Consider the following 16,334-nt stretch of genomic DNA (forward strand, 5'->3'; position numbering starts at 1 on the left):
CATTCTCATTACCATACTCATTGTCATTACGTTGTGTAAAATTTACACTATGTATTTTAAAATCAATTCACAATTTTTTCGTTACCTAAATAACACCCAGAAAATGAGAAAAATAATGTCATACACGTGTTCTGTTGATAACAAAAAAAATCGCATGAGTCAATCCATAAGTGAATTTAATTGTTAATTCAAAAATAATTTTAAAAAAATAAAAAAAAGTAACTTTTCTTTCGACCGTGACAGGACTCGAACCTGCAATCTTCGGATCCGAAGTCCGACGCCTTATCCATTAGGCCACACGGTCGCATGTCAAGTAGATGGCAAGTGGTTAATACAAGCTGAAGGTGAAAAGAACGTATGTGCTAGCTGATAAAATGATGTTAATATTAAAATAAACAACAGAACCTCAAAATCTATAGGTATTTTGTTAGAGGTAAAAATCATATTGCGAGGAATCAATATGAGATTCTATTAGGTATTCAATGCAAAATAAAGGTATTTTATGCAATTCAAGTACATGTATTTATTGATTTAATTTAATGAAGAAACAATGTTGATAATGTTTTTACGTACCACAGCCGTTATCACAGAGCACTCAAATTGTTTTTATTTATTTTTTTTTTGTGTGATTTATATTTTGAGGAGGCAATTCCAAGGTAGAAAGTATAAAAGGACTGTTGTTATTGGATAAAAAATCTATATGCATTTGTAGAACACTAACTTAAAAATACGTATTTTCAGCTTTTAACATAATCTTAAGTATGCGGTATTTTTATTTTAATATATTCTCTTAAATCAAGTTTTTAGGAAATTGATCTGAAATACAAACAATTATGTAGGTATCTATTAAATTTAAAATTAAAGAAGTATCATTGACTTAAATATTTTGTTTGAAGCTTTTCAATGGTACCAATAGCATTCGTGTAGGTATGTCAATTACATCCCGATCAATTATTCTTTTTACAAAACTCAAGATTTGATTCCATATTTTTGCTCCTAAGTGAAGTTACGTAAGTTTTCAGTGGTGCCATTGTTTATACATATTTTTACTTGCGATATAGGTATTATAATATCAAGTTATGCATTCGTACAAAAAAAAAAAAGTTGAGATAACATTTTTCCATGACGCACTGTGGGCTAGAACGCTATTTTAGCAGGAATTAATTAAAAAGTCAACTTCTTCAAATATTGCTCATTTTAGTCTTATTCGATAGATAAATGGACTAGCTATAATTGTTCATTCAAAATTGAGGTCAAAGCATTCATTGGATACATAAAAACACAATCGAAAAGCAAGTTTTCGAAAAAAAAAAACAAAAAAGTCCACTTTTTCCTCTATCCAGATATTCGTTTACTGAGTTTGTTTTAACGGATCGATTGTGAAAATTTTGCTAGTTTATCAATTAGTGATATATCCTAATATAGTATTTGCTATTAAATTGTAATTTTATTGAACTTTTGTTTATAAATTTTAAGGTAAAGTATGTTACTAGCACCGATTTCATAAAAAACGAATGTTCCTAAGCTTTAAAAAAAAGGCACGCGTAGGCACACTCTAGAAATAATTTTAAAAAGTAGCTAGCCTATATGGCATTATGCTTTTTATAAAACTATGTCCTACAAGCACAAACTTTTTTCGCTGTAACTCTGAAAGTATTGTGAGAAAAATGTTCAAAAAAACCACTTAAACGTGTTGAATGTTTTCAAATAACGGTTTTTTTTATTTGCATTAACATTTTACCTTCCCTTTTTAGTAAAAACAACTTTTGTAAGCGTTCAATGACACCATTTTCGAGTTTGATGCGTTCAAACTTCAAAAAACTCATTTTTTTGTTTTTTATACCAATAATATCTGTTGTAAATTGAAAAACCTTATTTAACATAATATTTCGTTTATTTTTGTTGTTGGTCTTATCTTTAGTGTCTGTTGTAACATAAAATTATCATTATTATATCATTCGACATCATCTTAATGGCTTTAACTGCAACTTTAGATTGTTTCGAGAATTTCTAATTAATTAATTAATTAATTCCAGTTAAAAAAGCGTTCTAGCCCACAGTGTGACGTTACGATGATAGAGAATGCCCAAAAAGTGGGACCAAAAATAAGGGTACTTGCCATATACCATAAGTAAAGTTGAAATTGCTCGAAAACGGCTCCAACGATTTTATTAAAAAAAAATCAAATGTAAGTTTTAAGACAAGGTCTATCTTCTAATGAAACAATTTTTTTTTTTGAAACAATTAAAGCAACTTTAAATCTTAGGCAAGTTCGTGCGACCCAGTCGTGCATTTTATTTTTTTTTTTTTAATTTTAAGTCACTTTAGAGAATGAGAGGGTGCATACAAATAGACAGACGAAATTTTTTCAACGAAATTTTGTATGAAGTTGTACAAGCTTAAAACAACATAATTGAGCCTTATCGTGAATCTAAAATTTTACTATTGAAATTATTTTTTTCTCGGGAACTGAGTTTTCAGTCGGAAGTCTCATAGGTTTTTTGGTTTATTACCAGAGAAAAAAAATCGAAAACGAGAACCTGGCAAATTGTTTGCCGATACCAATGAATTCTGAGGGGAACTTTTCATGATTATAATTTTCGTGCTCATGTTGTAAATGAAGCAATTTTATTCGCAAAATGAAAATTTTTATCCACGATTCTGCTAATAGGTAGAAAAAATTGTGCCACAGATTTTTTTCGGGAAAAAGTTATATTTTTTGTAAATCGATTTTTTTTTTTTGTAACCTAATTTCCAAATTTGTTTTTTTTTAATATCTCATCTAGAATTTCTACCTCCCATACAAATGTTTCGATTTGCTATATTGTTCTCGAAATCGGCTCTATCGATTTCGATCAAATTTGGCGTAAGCAGGGTTATAAAAATATCAATTGAAAAAAAAAAAATGCATTTGAAGTTTAAAAAAAAAATATTTATTGCATTAAAAAAATTGTGTTTCAACTGCAAAATACATATTTGCATTTAAAAAAAAATATTGCAAATTAAAAAATGTTGCATTGAAAAAAATGTTGTTGCAACTGAAAAATATTTCCATTGAAAATAAAATTTTTATTGATGCAAATAAATAATTTGCAAAAAAAAAATTATTGCAAGCAAGAAATTTTCTGCATTAAAAAAAATCAATGCAAAATATTTGCATTAAATATATTTTATTTTAATATTCGTCGAATTTCTTACAATTTTGACACAAAACTGTATCTCTTTATCTATAGTTAAGTTAGTAAATGCCATGGGCTAACTTCTCAGCCATAGAAGATTCTCATCCTTCATATGTGTTTGTATATTTCTTCTTAATTGAACTAACCCACCTAATGCATACAGATACAGGAGATAGGTATCGATCTTTCCGACCAACCAATAAACCTCTATGACACCTTGTTAAAATAATATTTGAATGCACTTTACCATCATACAAAAAATACCCCACGGGTTTAAATTCATCTAAAGAACAGCAAAAAAAAAACCCTGACAACAATATCCCAACTCATAAACATAGTCAAGCTAAGCATTGCTCACATTTGCAAAGAGCAAAAAAAAACCAACAACAACAATAAGGGGTTTCAATCAGCAATAATCACAAAAGCCATGCATCGTCGTCGTCATTGGCATAGTCGCGCATAGTCTGGCAGCATTTAGATTTTTCAGAGTTTCAAAAAAAAAAATTAAACATCGACAGAAGAAAAAAAAGTAACGAACAAAAAATAAAAAAAAAAATTATCCACCGAACCTTTGTTTGATTTTTCTTGAACACCTGTATCACTTTAACGCTATATAACCCACCTAGAACATATAAATTGCGACTTATTTTTTCCTTCGTTTTAAAAAAAAAATGTAGGGAGAACGAAAAAAAAAAAAGTCGTTAGATGGATTCGAATAACCAGTTTCTTTTTCAAACCCAATCAATGCATATAAACATACTTACACCAGAGTGTAGAGTATGTAAGTATGTGAATATGTTGGTAAAGTATCTTGTAGGTAGGTTTGTATATCTGCAAATCGTTTATGCCTATGCAATGCATCCGTACGACAGGGGCCCAATGCTCAGTTCAGCACACTACCAGAATACTGCCTCGCCTGTGCCGCACCAATTGCCGATTAGTCACCTGAGAATTGAAAAAACAGCAAAACAGAAAAAAAAAATCAAAAGATACTGAACGCTAAAGTAGCCCTTAACCCAAATAAAACCGCTGAAATCGAAATAAACAAAAAAATAAAAGAAAAACAAACCCAAACCGAACCGAAGAACTGCGCTTGGGAATTATCATCGATCGTCGATATCGAGCAGTAAAACTGACACTTTTACTCATCATGAGGATTGAGGACTGTTGTAAAATGGAGGACTCTCCGCCGGAAAAGTGGAGAGTTAAAGAAGTATAACGTTGAATTGGATTGGATATGCCTGACTTTGCCACTCTGCCACTGTCACTGTCACACATGCATCTGTGTTGCTGCTGTTTTAATGCAGCACACCGACTGACTGACTGCAGGCGCATTAAGAAGACGGCAGCGGTCATTACGGGCGATAATTTAATCAGAAATTGAACGAGACAAGTCAATATTTGTTGGACCAAAGAATAACGATGTAAATGTTGACTCTGAAGGATTGACTACCGTTTTACGTAATGCCATGGGTAAAGACATGGCATTGTGACAGCTACCGTTACTTTTTAGACGATTTATATGGTGCGGAAAAGCCAATAGCAATCAATGTTTGTGTGATGTACGTGTGGGTTGATAATGACAATCAGGTAAAATGTAGGTTTAGGTTTGTAGTTAGAAACCCATCTAATTGGAAATTCAACAAGTTTATCGTATAAATGCTGTTCTTTTCAAAAGAACATTAAATACATGCATGTTTGGTTAAAAGAAAAAACGTGTGATAAATTTGCTTATTTTGATACTGTTTATTTTAACGTTATCAGTATTTTAACTAAAAATCTTGCATCGAATTAAATGTGTAAGCGATAATCAATAGTAGTAGATATAGCCAAAGGAACTTTGATAGGCAGTTGAGGAAGTAGCAGCTAGGCATCAGTTATACCTTAAATTAACATAATCAGTTGACTAACTGGAATATTTAATTATAAAACAAAAAACCACGAACTGTTAAATTTGGCAGTCATCAACAAAGTGGTTTTAATCTTTAATTTTTGTCTAAGGATAAAAATGTTACGCATACACCACAGTGACCAGCAAATGAAAATATTTCTACCGATGAACAAATAATGGAAATTTTTGATTTCCGTGCTACATTCATTGATTTTTAATATATTATGATTATATTATAGCCGAATTAAATTCTACAGTCTGTGGTGATATGTCGAGACCGAAATTTTGAATAATTTATATGAATGTTTTTTTTTTTTTTATTAAAATCAAAATAAGTTTTTTGTATGCAAACCTTAAAACACAAAACTAATTAATGTGATAAGTTTTAAACAAAAAATAAAACATACTTCTTATTTTTTCTTCGAAACACTTTTTTAAAACTCACAAATTAATCATTCACAATTCTTCATTGAGTGAAACTATTAGCAAGTTTGTTTTATTCTTAAAACGTAAAAACAGTGGTTGAGTCATCATTTCAAATATACCAGAACCACAAATTTTTGTTTTGTATAAAACAAAACTTTTTTTTTTATTAAAGTCATAAAAATAAAATTTGGTGTTTTTCCTCCATTTTATTATTTGAGTTTTTGTAGGCCATCAAATTTTCAATAGTTCGGTATAGATTTGAAGATCATACGATTGGCTTAAAATATGAAACAAATTATTAAAAAACAACGCCCACGCCTGCAATATTGTGCTTTATTTTTTTTAATTAAAGCACATTTTTTTTTTTGGTGAACGATTTTTTAAAAATTAATATTCAAAATTTAAATTCTGTACCTATAAATAAATTAAAACATGAGTTTGAACTGATTTTTTTTTTTAAATAGTACATTATATTGAAATAAATACAATCAATAAGGTCAGTTAGACACATGAGAGTGACCAACCAAAATTTTTTTTGTATTTTTTCTTATTTAAAAATTAAAATAAATTTTTTTTTGAAAAATTTATACTTCTGTTAAATTACTACTATTTTATCCAGTTTTTGACCTTTATAGAGGATTATCTAAAAAAATGTTTTATTTTTCACAATAAAAAAGTATATTAGTAGGACTTCATACAGAAAAATTTTCGAAAAACCAGCTTTGCAAAATAAAAGATCAATTAACGGTCCATACTATACAACCATACTATACAAAAAAAAAGGTTGGTGATGATTATTATACATACATATATACATATACTATACATACAGACATGAATTGAATATAGATGAATATCCCAGATTTGTGACTTAGAAGTTAAAATGAAAACTCAAAATCTTCTTTATGTTAATAAACTTAAAAAATATTCTTTTAGTACTAAGTTCGATCTAATCTACACACTCATAATGGAAAATACATTTAAAGTACAGATAGTTTTAAAATATTCTATTAAAAACAAAATTGCTTCAATATAAAAATCATCATATTTAATTAAGAAATATGTTGGGGATAGTAGATAACTAAGGCGGTGAAAATTAGTAACGGATTCTTGTAGAGGAGTCAAATACAAACATTTTTTTAATAATGAAAAGGAGGTCATTCTCCCCTCGTTTAGGAGGTAGGGACAATTTTCTAAAAAATAATTCATAATTCATAGTTATTTCAAAATTTGGGAAAAAAAAGTTAAAAAAAAATTACATTTGATACAATTTTTGTAAGGACTGTGGAAACAAAATGCCGTCAAATTTTTGAGAAAATTGAAAATAGGAAAACTACATATTTCAAACAGAAATTTTATTGCACGTGTTTTAATGATGTTATTGTCAATGGGGGGGGGGGTTTGCTTCCTTTTCTTGCGAAGAGGACTTTTAATTAAAACACTTTTGACATTAGCACCTGCCTGGCGACTTTATATACCCTAAGGCCTAAGCGGAGCAACGAAGTTGCGTGAGAGGGACAGAGGACCCAAAAATTAAAGTTTAAATCCTGAGAACCCGCGAAGCGTGCCAGGCAAAGTACTTTTTAGATAATAAAAGCTATTGACCTTGGCGCCTGTCTGGCTAGGTATCTAATGTTTTTCCTGGAGGTACACAAAGCTCTCAACTTTCTCTATGTATAAAATGACCTTTTTAATGGTGTCAATGTGATGCCAAATACCTATATCGAAAACTGTCGAAAAATTAAAAATGTGATAAAAAAGTAGTTTTCGTGTTTTTCAATTTTCTTAAGAACTATAAGGCATAGAAACATTATGGTTTTCAGTATTTGATCAGGCACCAATTAAGGCAGTTTGCTTTATCAACCAATTTCGTATTGATGTTCACAGTCTTAAGACAAATTGTATTCAGTGCGTTTTTTTAAGCTTTTTTTCACAATTTTTGACTTTGAATTCGATTATTTCAAAAACTGTTGATTGAAATAACTTGATTTGAAAACTTAAATTAAGTGTAAAATTCTGGAAAAAGGTATCTTTTATAGTTGTAAGTATTTTTAAATATTTTTTTTAACATTTTAATTTTTTTTTTTAGAAAATTATTCCTCCCTCCTAAACGGGGGGAGATAGACCCCCCTCCAATAATAAAAAATTCTTGTATTTGACTGTTCTTCAAAATTCCGTTACTATTTTTCACCGCCTTAATTATCGTACTCTTGCTAATATGTTTATCCATCAAGAATATTAATCAATATCTTAGTTTAACTGATATTTTTTTACCAATGAAAACTAGCTGCGTGCACGAAAAAGTATGACTCATGATCATCTAAGCCTGTTAGTAGTGTGGTATAGATTGCAATTTCATCTTAAAGGTCAAATCGTTTGACACCAAGTCCAACTCAAGGCAGCCATACGTATATAGATTTCAGCTGATCAGAGTGTTAAACCAGTGAAGAATTTGTTTATTGTACCAGAAGTCCGGGGTTTCATTCCCAAGACAGCGCAATACTTTGTTTTTCCTACATATATTTTTAAATTTTCTTATGACGTAATCGCGTAAAGTTATCGTCCATAAATCGAATTTAGAAACAAACAATGTTTGTTATAAAGGAGGATGGATAAACTTTTCAAGTGGGTTAACAACAATATATAATAAATTGTGAAATATTATGTGACTCTTGTATAGTCCCAACAAAACTTAGGTATTGTGTTTTAAATGCAACAAAAAATGGGTTAGGAAAAAACATGATGGAGGAAAAATTGCAAATAAAACTTCCTTTTTCTAAATTCACAATTCACAACTTTATTCATTCAATTCATGCAAAGTTTTCTAATTTGTTCTGTTATCGTTAATGCCTTTTTTTCTAATCCATACTGTTTGTTAAACAAAATTAACTCAAAATCATAACAAAAAAAAAAAACATGAAACTGTAAGATACTACAAAAAAGTGTAAGAAACAAACTAAAGTTTACTCCAAAGTGCCTGCTTATTTTCTATGTAAAAAAAATTGACAAAGAAAAACTTAAGTTTTTATGATTCAATTTCTAAGCTGTACTCTGTACATCGATAGTTAAAAATTTAAATGTCAATAATTCAAAAGTGTTCAATTGTATAGTGTAGATATAAATAATCATTAACAATGCAAACTAAAATAAAAATCCTCATTTTATGATCTAATGCATTTGGAACTTGAAAACATCTTGGGGGCAATTTTTTTTTTTTTTTTTTCATTGCATTTGAAGAAAACACATGAACTTGGTCATGAACGATAGTTAAACACAAAGAAATAATAAAAAAAAAAAAATAACAACAAACCGGCAAATAAAAATGCAACACAAGAAGGCAAAAGATTCACAATAAAGCCTTTAAAAAAAAAACAAGCCCCAGAAGAAAAAGTCGACTTAAAAAAAATTTAAAAAAAAAAAAAAAAAAACTCAACAAGAAGCGTAAAGATTCGATTCTTTTTCGTAGTAGCTACCGGTTTTTACCTGGCAATCTTCGTGTGTACCCTACAACTTTGCGCCACTCTACCCCCAACAGTTACAACAACTCTACCAAACAACCAGTAAAAGATATAGGTAGGTTTATGTAGGTACACACTGACTATACTCTCAAGATCCAGCCGGATCGTGAGCTGTGCTGAGCCAAATGGGTGCATCAGCATATCTAGATGGGTATAGGGTTACCTCTTAGCTCTGGTTCTGCTGTCTTATGGAAGCCACGACAATCATCTACAACAACACAAAAAAAAAAAACCTGGCACAGCACACGATCGGTTCTTGATTTTTTTTTTGTATTTTTTTTTTTGTATGAGTGTACCCTATGTTGGTTATAGGGTATGTTTGGTTTGTTGTTGAGTTTTTAACTTTATGAAGATACTTGACCTTCTTAGGTTTTTTTCGGGCTGATATTTGAAGAAATTGCCTAGAATTTGAAAGTAAATTTTGTACTATATCGAAAGATATTCATAAAAAGGGGAGAATGGGGCAAATTGGCCTTGTTTGGTCACTTTTTTTTATTTCTCTTAAAAAAATAAAGAAAATCTTAAAACTAATTTTTAATCTCTTACAGAATTCTGCATTTCTATTCTCTTTTCAGTGAATTTTCGTCCAATTTTCATATGCTTTTGAGGGTTTATTAATTGAATCATAGGGTGCTGTATAATTCACTACAATAAATCAATAGTTTTTCAGTATCAGTTTTTTTTTTCTACACTCTATGTTTTTTTTAGCCAATTGTATGCACTTTTTATTGCCTTAATCCTAGAATAACAAAAAAGTAGAAAAAAAAAGCAAACAAAACACAAAAAAAAAGTAAGTAAAAAAAGAACGATAGAACTACTTCACCAAACAAACACAACACAGGCAATGGAAAGTGAGATCAATGAACCCATCCTTGCACAGATCATTTGCTCGATCTCGTTCCTTACTCTTCACGAGCAAAATGTAAAGGGCTATCCCGAAGGAAGACCGAAGACGTGCAATGACCGCACTGAAGGAAAAGACTTGGTTTTTTGTTCATCGTCGTCGTATTCGTCGTTGTAACGATATCTTCCTTTTTTTTTTCTTCCAGATTTTGTGACAACGTAGAGCGCACATTTGGTTATCAGCTTTTTGTGATTGTTTACAGTTGAAGGGACGAAAAGGTTCCCTATAAACCTCCCCTCTGTATTTTAGAACCCTTCAAGTCGGGGGTGGTATAAAGTTTATCGATTATCAACAAACCGCCAAGAGTATGGACGGATTCATTATTTTGTATGCAATTGCAAACAGAAGAAAAAAAGGGAGAACTGGAAATAAAAACAAAGGAGAAGAACAAAAAAAAAGAAGACCACTCTGCGATGGGGTGTATTATTCCTTGATGTATTGCTGCGGAGTAAAAGTAACCTACACATGGATGGATGACAGGTGAAGCATGTCAGAACATGTCTTCGTCATTTGCGGCAGTTCAAATTATATGATTTTATTCTTCTTTTTCGTTGTTTTGCTGCTTCCCTGATTTCGAGGTCTCCCTGGAAAGACTGAATCTCATTTCATATTCGAATTCAACTTGAATGAAGAACTCGTGGATGGCACAAGTGTTTGGTGTTCGGATTTTTAACTTTTGGGATCCTCCCAAATTGTTTTAAAATATGAAAGGACTTGAAGGAGATATATTTTTTTTTTTTTGGTATAGGGAAGAGATGAGTTCAAAAGGAATCATGATTTTGATGATACATATTTTTGTCGGAAACGATTAAAGATGGTTCTTATAGGTTAAGTTTATGTTTTTTTAGAGTAAGGTAGATGATAAATATGTACCATCTTTTTCTGTGCTGCCTTTGTTGTTTTCAGGTCGGAAGTAAAGTAAATACCTTAACTTTTATGGTTGAAAATTACCTGTTTTCGTTCTTATAAACGAGTACCTACGTAAAACTTTAAGGAGAATACCTAGGAATTTTTATCTGGTTTAAAATACAAAGATATTTATTTATCACTCGAAAGATTTCGAGTGCTACAAAATAGTGCAATAGTGGTTTGAATTTAAAAAAAAGTTGCAAAAAAACTGCATTTTATCTTTAAAAGTAGAATTGTTTTAGAAAAAAATCTATGAAAATTAATTAGTACCTAAAAATTGATTGAAAAAAGTTAAAACATACATATCTTCATGATAAAAAAATATTAAGAAAGAAAAAAGAAAAGTAATTTTTGGGAAACGTTGTTTGCAAAAATTGTTTTGAAAATACTTTCCAGCTTTCTTATATCTTCTCTTCTTCTTCTTTTATCAATTCTTACAATTTTATCGAATGTTTAAGCAAATTGCAACTTTGTAATTTACTTAAATAAAAAAATAAATTAATTAAAATAAAGATAAAAGTTACACATACGCCACAGTGACCTTTTCAGTTTAATATGTATTTAAAAATTGAGAACAAAATGTGAGTAATACGAGAAGTAACACATACAATATGATCAATTTTTTTTTTTTGAGAAAATTAAATAAAATCAAAAACAAAATTAAATTTTATTTTTTTTTGTTATAAAATCCAGTTATTCGGAATATTCGGAATATTCGGAAGCAGATATTTTCGGAGCAAGGTCTCGAAACAAGTTTTGGTTTACAGATATGAGCTAACAATGAACCATTTACGTAAGGAAATTACAAATTTATTTTTCTAAGATTTTTGAGAAAAAATCAAGGTTGACCCATTCCATTGCCTAAAAATAATGCATTTTCAAAAAAAAATCCTCCAAATCCATCGAGTGATATACCAAAAGAAAGGCCTCTTTAAGAACTGAAACCTAAAAGTTTCTTTCAGGTCTGGCTGCTAAATTAAGTACTTCGATTTCAGATATTTCAATGTAACATTACCTACGTATGTATGTCAAAACCTTTTTTCAAAAAAATTGTACCTAGATACACCTATGTTTTCTTTTTTTTAAATACAACATTTCGTCGGTCTCATGAAAAAACCTCGTAACTCCACTTTTTTTCAAAAATGACTTTTGAATGCAATTCTTTAGAAAATATGTCAGCGGAGCAACCCAGAAAATTTGGGGTCATTCCGAAAACTCTAAATAGACTTAAATTCAAATTTTGCACAGCGCGTTTCTTCCCAACTACTCTGTTGTTTGTTTATTCTTTCGTCTCTCCTGTAAAATTTTGATTTTGGGAGTTACGAGGTTTTCTCATGAGACCGACGATTTTTATCATTGAACTTTAATGACTTAAGTATATCTTTGTCAGAGATCAAATAAGAAAAATAACTGTTTTTAATATTGGATAGTTTTTTTTTTGGAAAAAAATATCAAGATAAAAACCGACTTCTTTCTCATGGATGCCAGTCAGAACTGGACCAAATTGAAATAGGATTGAAAGTGCAGTACCAAATTTCAAATAAAAACCAAAGAACCATTGAAATTTCTGAATTAACAAACCTTAAAAAAAAAATTGAAAACCTCATTGAAACCTTCATTGAAGTCGTTTTCTAAGACGTGACTATTTTCTTATATATTTCCTAATGCAAAAATTGATTAATACCATCTTTGAACTAATGGGTAATCTGGATAAGCAGAATAATAAATTATGATAATGCTCGAAAGATTCATAAAAATAAATTAAATTACTAGCTGAAACCACTTAAAATACAAACTTAACCCTCTGTAGGCACACCTCTTTTTTGTGACGTCATAGGCACACGGGTGCGATTTTGGTTTATACTTTTTCATGTTGCTAGAACTTTTTTCGGTAACAATATTTTATAGAGAATTAAGTATGAAATTGATGTAGAATATTCCGAGGAATTCGAATATTGTATCCACAATTCCGAAAAAAAAAAATATTTTCACCCTTATAAAGAGACTTTTTTGTGACCACTTTTTTGAAAAATCGTAATTTTTTTATTTTTGTCCTGCCAAATTCCCACCCGTGTGCCGACACAGGGTTAATGGTTAACCAACACTTAGTAAATATTAAATCGAAAAGTTAGGTACAGTTGATGAAATTACAATGTACAATTTTAAAAAGCTTCTGATCACTATGATCAGTTCATAATTTCATAGCGATGAAAGATGAAATAGTATTTTTCACTTATTGTTTATTTTTTAGTGATATTAAAAAATGCCAACAGCAACACTTAGCAAATTACAAAATGCTCTCTTTATAGTATAAACAAAACACAACAATCTCTTGGTTTATTTCTCCTTCAAGAGAGTTGTTCCCCTAACGAAAACAAATACATTGACAAAATTCCCCATCAGATCAATCAAAGAGCAATCAATAACTCAAGTGATATTTTAAATTATCTCTTTCTTTTTTCCTCTCTTTCGCTTTGATCTTCATTGTATAATACAACTTCAGTAGTAAAATTTAAAATATCCCGCCAAATTGTGTATCTGAAGAAAAAACGTAAATATAAAAAGGTTTGTTTTGATTATTTTTCTTCTACACACCTTTCATAACATGTGTGTCTGTAGTACAATATAAAAGATCATATTGTATTTGTATGTGTGTGTGTGTGTTATTAATCCATCACAACAGTGTAATTTCATTTCAATTTCAATACACAAAAGTCGGGTCAGCCTAGACGGCACCAGAGATGCGATTTAAAGCGTCGCCATACGTCTAACTTGTATCTTGTAACTTCAAGAAAAAAAAAATAATAATAAAAGAAGAACAAAATTAAAGAACATGAAGTAGAAGGAAAAAAAAACAACAACACACCATTAACTTGATTTGATAGGTGTTTGGTGGATTTAAAAATGCATTTGATTGTGTGAGTTTGTATCTGTGTTTTGTAAGAGATGCATTTTATTTGCTTGATCGCGAACACCTGTGATCGTTTTTTTTATGCCCTTTTAACCATTTTTTTTTTCAGATAGTATTTTTTTTTTATTTTGTTTTTATTGTTGTTGTTGCTTTTCTTTTGTTTGTTTTTTTTTTCTGATTTCTTTAGCTGCAACAGCAGCAGCAATCAGCAACTTGATGATATTTTGAATTTTTTTTTCTTCTATTTTTCTGAATCTGAAAAGTCATTTGGTTGAGATACACACTTACACTCTGAGCACACTTGTTTGTTTGCCAGGTTGTTTGTAGTGTGTCTTTGCTAACCTATTGGATTTTCAGGCTTTGGGCCTTTAGATTTTCTGAGACAGAAAAAAAAACTCTGCAAGATCATCGTAGAGCAAGTAGATAATGGGCCAGGTAATCGAATGATCGTACGTGCAACTCGTGGGCATAATTTTTTTTTTTACATACATATATTTTGTTTTTGTTGTTGTTTATAAGAGATTTTGTATCTTTTGGGTCCGAAGTTGTTTGCTATCAAACTATGGAAGAGATTTTGGAATATAATATTTTTTCTTGGTTGATCATAATATTCACAAGTCAAAAAAAAAAACAACACACAAATTATATTGCTGCCAATCGCTGGCTACTTGGTTTGTGTGCATGTTTGAACATGTTTCGATCATAAATGGGGCAATTATGATAAACTTGATGTTTATTTATTTATTTATTCATTCTACGATATTACATCAACAGATTCGAAAATATAAAGTTTAAGTTCTAGAGATACATTTGTGGGTTAAATAAGCCAACAACAAATTCTTAAAAATGTTTCTTTTTAAACTTATATCTAGATTATAATAAGCTTCATTAAATATTCTACAACAAAGGCTTAAAGGTTCGCGTAATCCATAACAAGTTCTATGTGCAACCTCAAATAGTAATGGCCTTTGTCTTAATGCTCTCGAAGGTGCATATAAAGAAATTAGAGCAAGTAAATTTCTGCAATCTACAAAATTACATAGAATGTCACGAACAAACATTACACTATACATTTCTCTGCGTGAATGCAGAGCTTGCATTCCTAGTAACAAACATTTTGATTGATACGAATGATGAATTGGATTACCACTGCCGAAGAATTTTCTTAACGCAAAGCGCAAAAAGTTCCTTTGAACACTTTCAATTCTATTTATATCACATTGTGTTGTTGGGTTCCATACAACACAAGCATATTCCAATGAAGGCCTAACAATACTACAGTAAAGGGATTTAAGAGTATAAGGATCTTTAAAATCTGCGGAATTTCTTTTTAAAAATCCCAACATTGAATTAGCTTTGGAAATAACTGAATTAATATGAAGTTTAAATGTTAGTTTCTCATCAAAGATGACACCTAGATCCTTAACATCATGAACGATTTTAAGATCAACATTTTCCAAAGAATACAATGGAACAATATGATATAAAGACCTATTGTAGGACATCGAAACACATTTATTGATATTTAAATTAAGATCATTCAGGTTACACCACCTACAAAATTCATCAAGGTCATTTTGAAAAAGCAAGCAATCACTAATACTAGAAATAACAGCAAAAAACTTTATATCATCTGCGAATAAGAGACATTTGCAGAATTTTAGGATGTTAGGCACATCATTTATGTATAACAGAAAGATAGGAGGACCCAAATGGCTTCCTTCAGGAACTCCAGAGGAAACTTGGATCCCATTGGAACAAACGTCATCAATTACTACAAATTGGTTACGACCATATAAATATGAACCGAACCAACACAGCAATGACCCATTAATTCCATAGGACTCAAGTTTTCTCATGAGGATTTTTAAATTGACCCTGCTGAATGCCTTTGTAAAATCAGTGTATACTGTATGAATTTGTTTATTTTGTTCTAAAGAGTTTATACAGTAGTTCGTGAATTCCACCAAATTTGAGACAGTAGATCTGCCCTTCCAAAACCCATGTTGGGAATTACACACAAGACCATTTATAAGATTTATAAATATATCTTTGACGAGACAATCTAACATCTTTGGAATGATGGAAAGTTTAGAAATGGGCCTATAATTTTGAACGTCATCTTTTTTCCCAGATTTATATACAGGCGTTATTACCGATATTTTCCACTCTTCCAAGAAAATTCCGGAAGACAATGATTGGTTAAATAGCTCTGTTAATGGAACACAAAGTATATCGGCGCAATGACGCAAAACTAAGGGAATAAAGCCCAAAATATCGGGCTTATGACTGGGTTTTAATTCCTTAAGTAGTTTTAGTACATCAACTGAATCAATTTTTATGGCGGAATGCTCAATAATCGATGGAATTGATGTCAGATACTCATCACTTACTTCACCAGTACAGGTGGAATTATATATACTTTGAAAGTAATCGGCAAACATGTTAGCGATTATTTTAGGTTCACAGGAAAAGCTCTGATTAAAATGCATTGTTGAAGGAAAACCTACACTTTTGCGCTTTGAGTTAATAAAATTCCAAAACTGATTTGGATTCGATTTTAATTTAGATTCAATTGATTGAATATAATTACAAT

The 16,334-nt window shown here is 30.3% G+C and overlaps 1 long non-coding RNA gene and 1 other non-coding gene across 2 annotated transcripts; both read right to left on the bottom strand.

Annotated features, from left to right (window-relative positions):
- Window positions 1–231: 231 nt before the first annotated feature.
- Window positions 232–304, bottom strand: Trnar-ucg (transfer RNA arginine (anticodon UCG)). The gene has a single exon. It is a non-coding gene; the product is annotated as a tRNA-Arg (tRNA).
- A 13,026-nt stretch (window positions 305–13,330) lies between these two features.
- LOC129918259 (uncharacterized) lies at window positions 13,331–13,845 on the bottom strand. Its single transcript, XR_008772939.1, has 3 exons — window positions 13,694–13,845; window positions 13,423–13,612; window positions 13,331–13,365 (listed from the first exon to the last, which is right to left on the bottom strand). It is a non-coding gene; the product is annotated as an uncharacterized LOC129918259 (long non-coding RNA).
- Window positions 13,846–16,334: the final 2,489 nt, after the last annotated feature.

This window comes from Episyrphus balteatus, chromosome 4, assembly GCF_945859705.1.
Source record: "Episyrphus balteatus chromosome 4, idEpiBalt1.1, whole genome shotgun sequence".
In the NCBI taxonomy this organism is placed as follows: Eukaryota; Metazoa; Arthropoda; class Insecta; order Diptera; family Syrphidae; genus Episyrphus; species Episyrphus balteatus.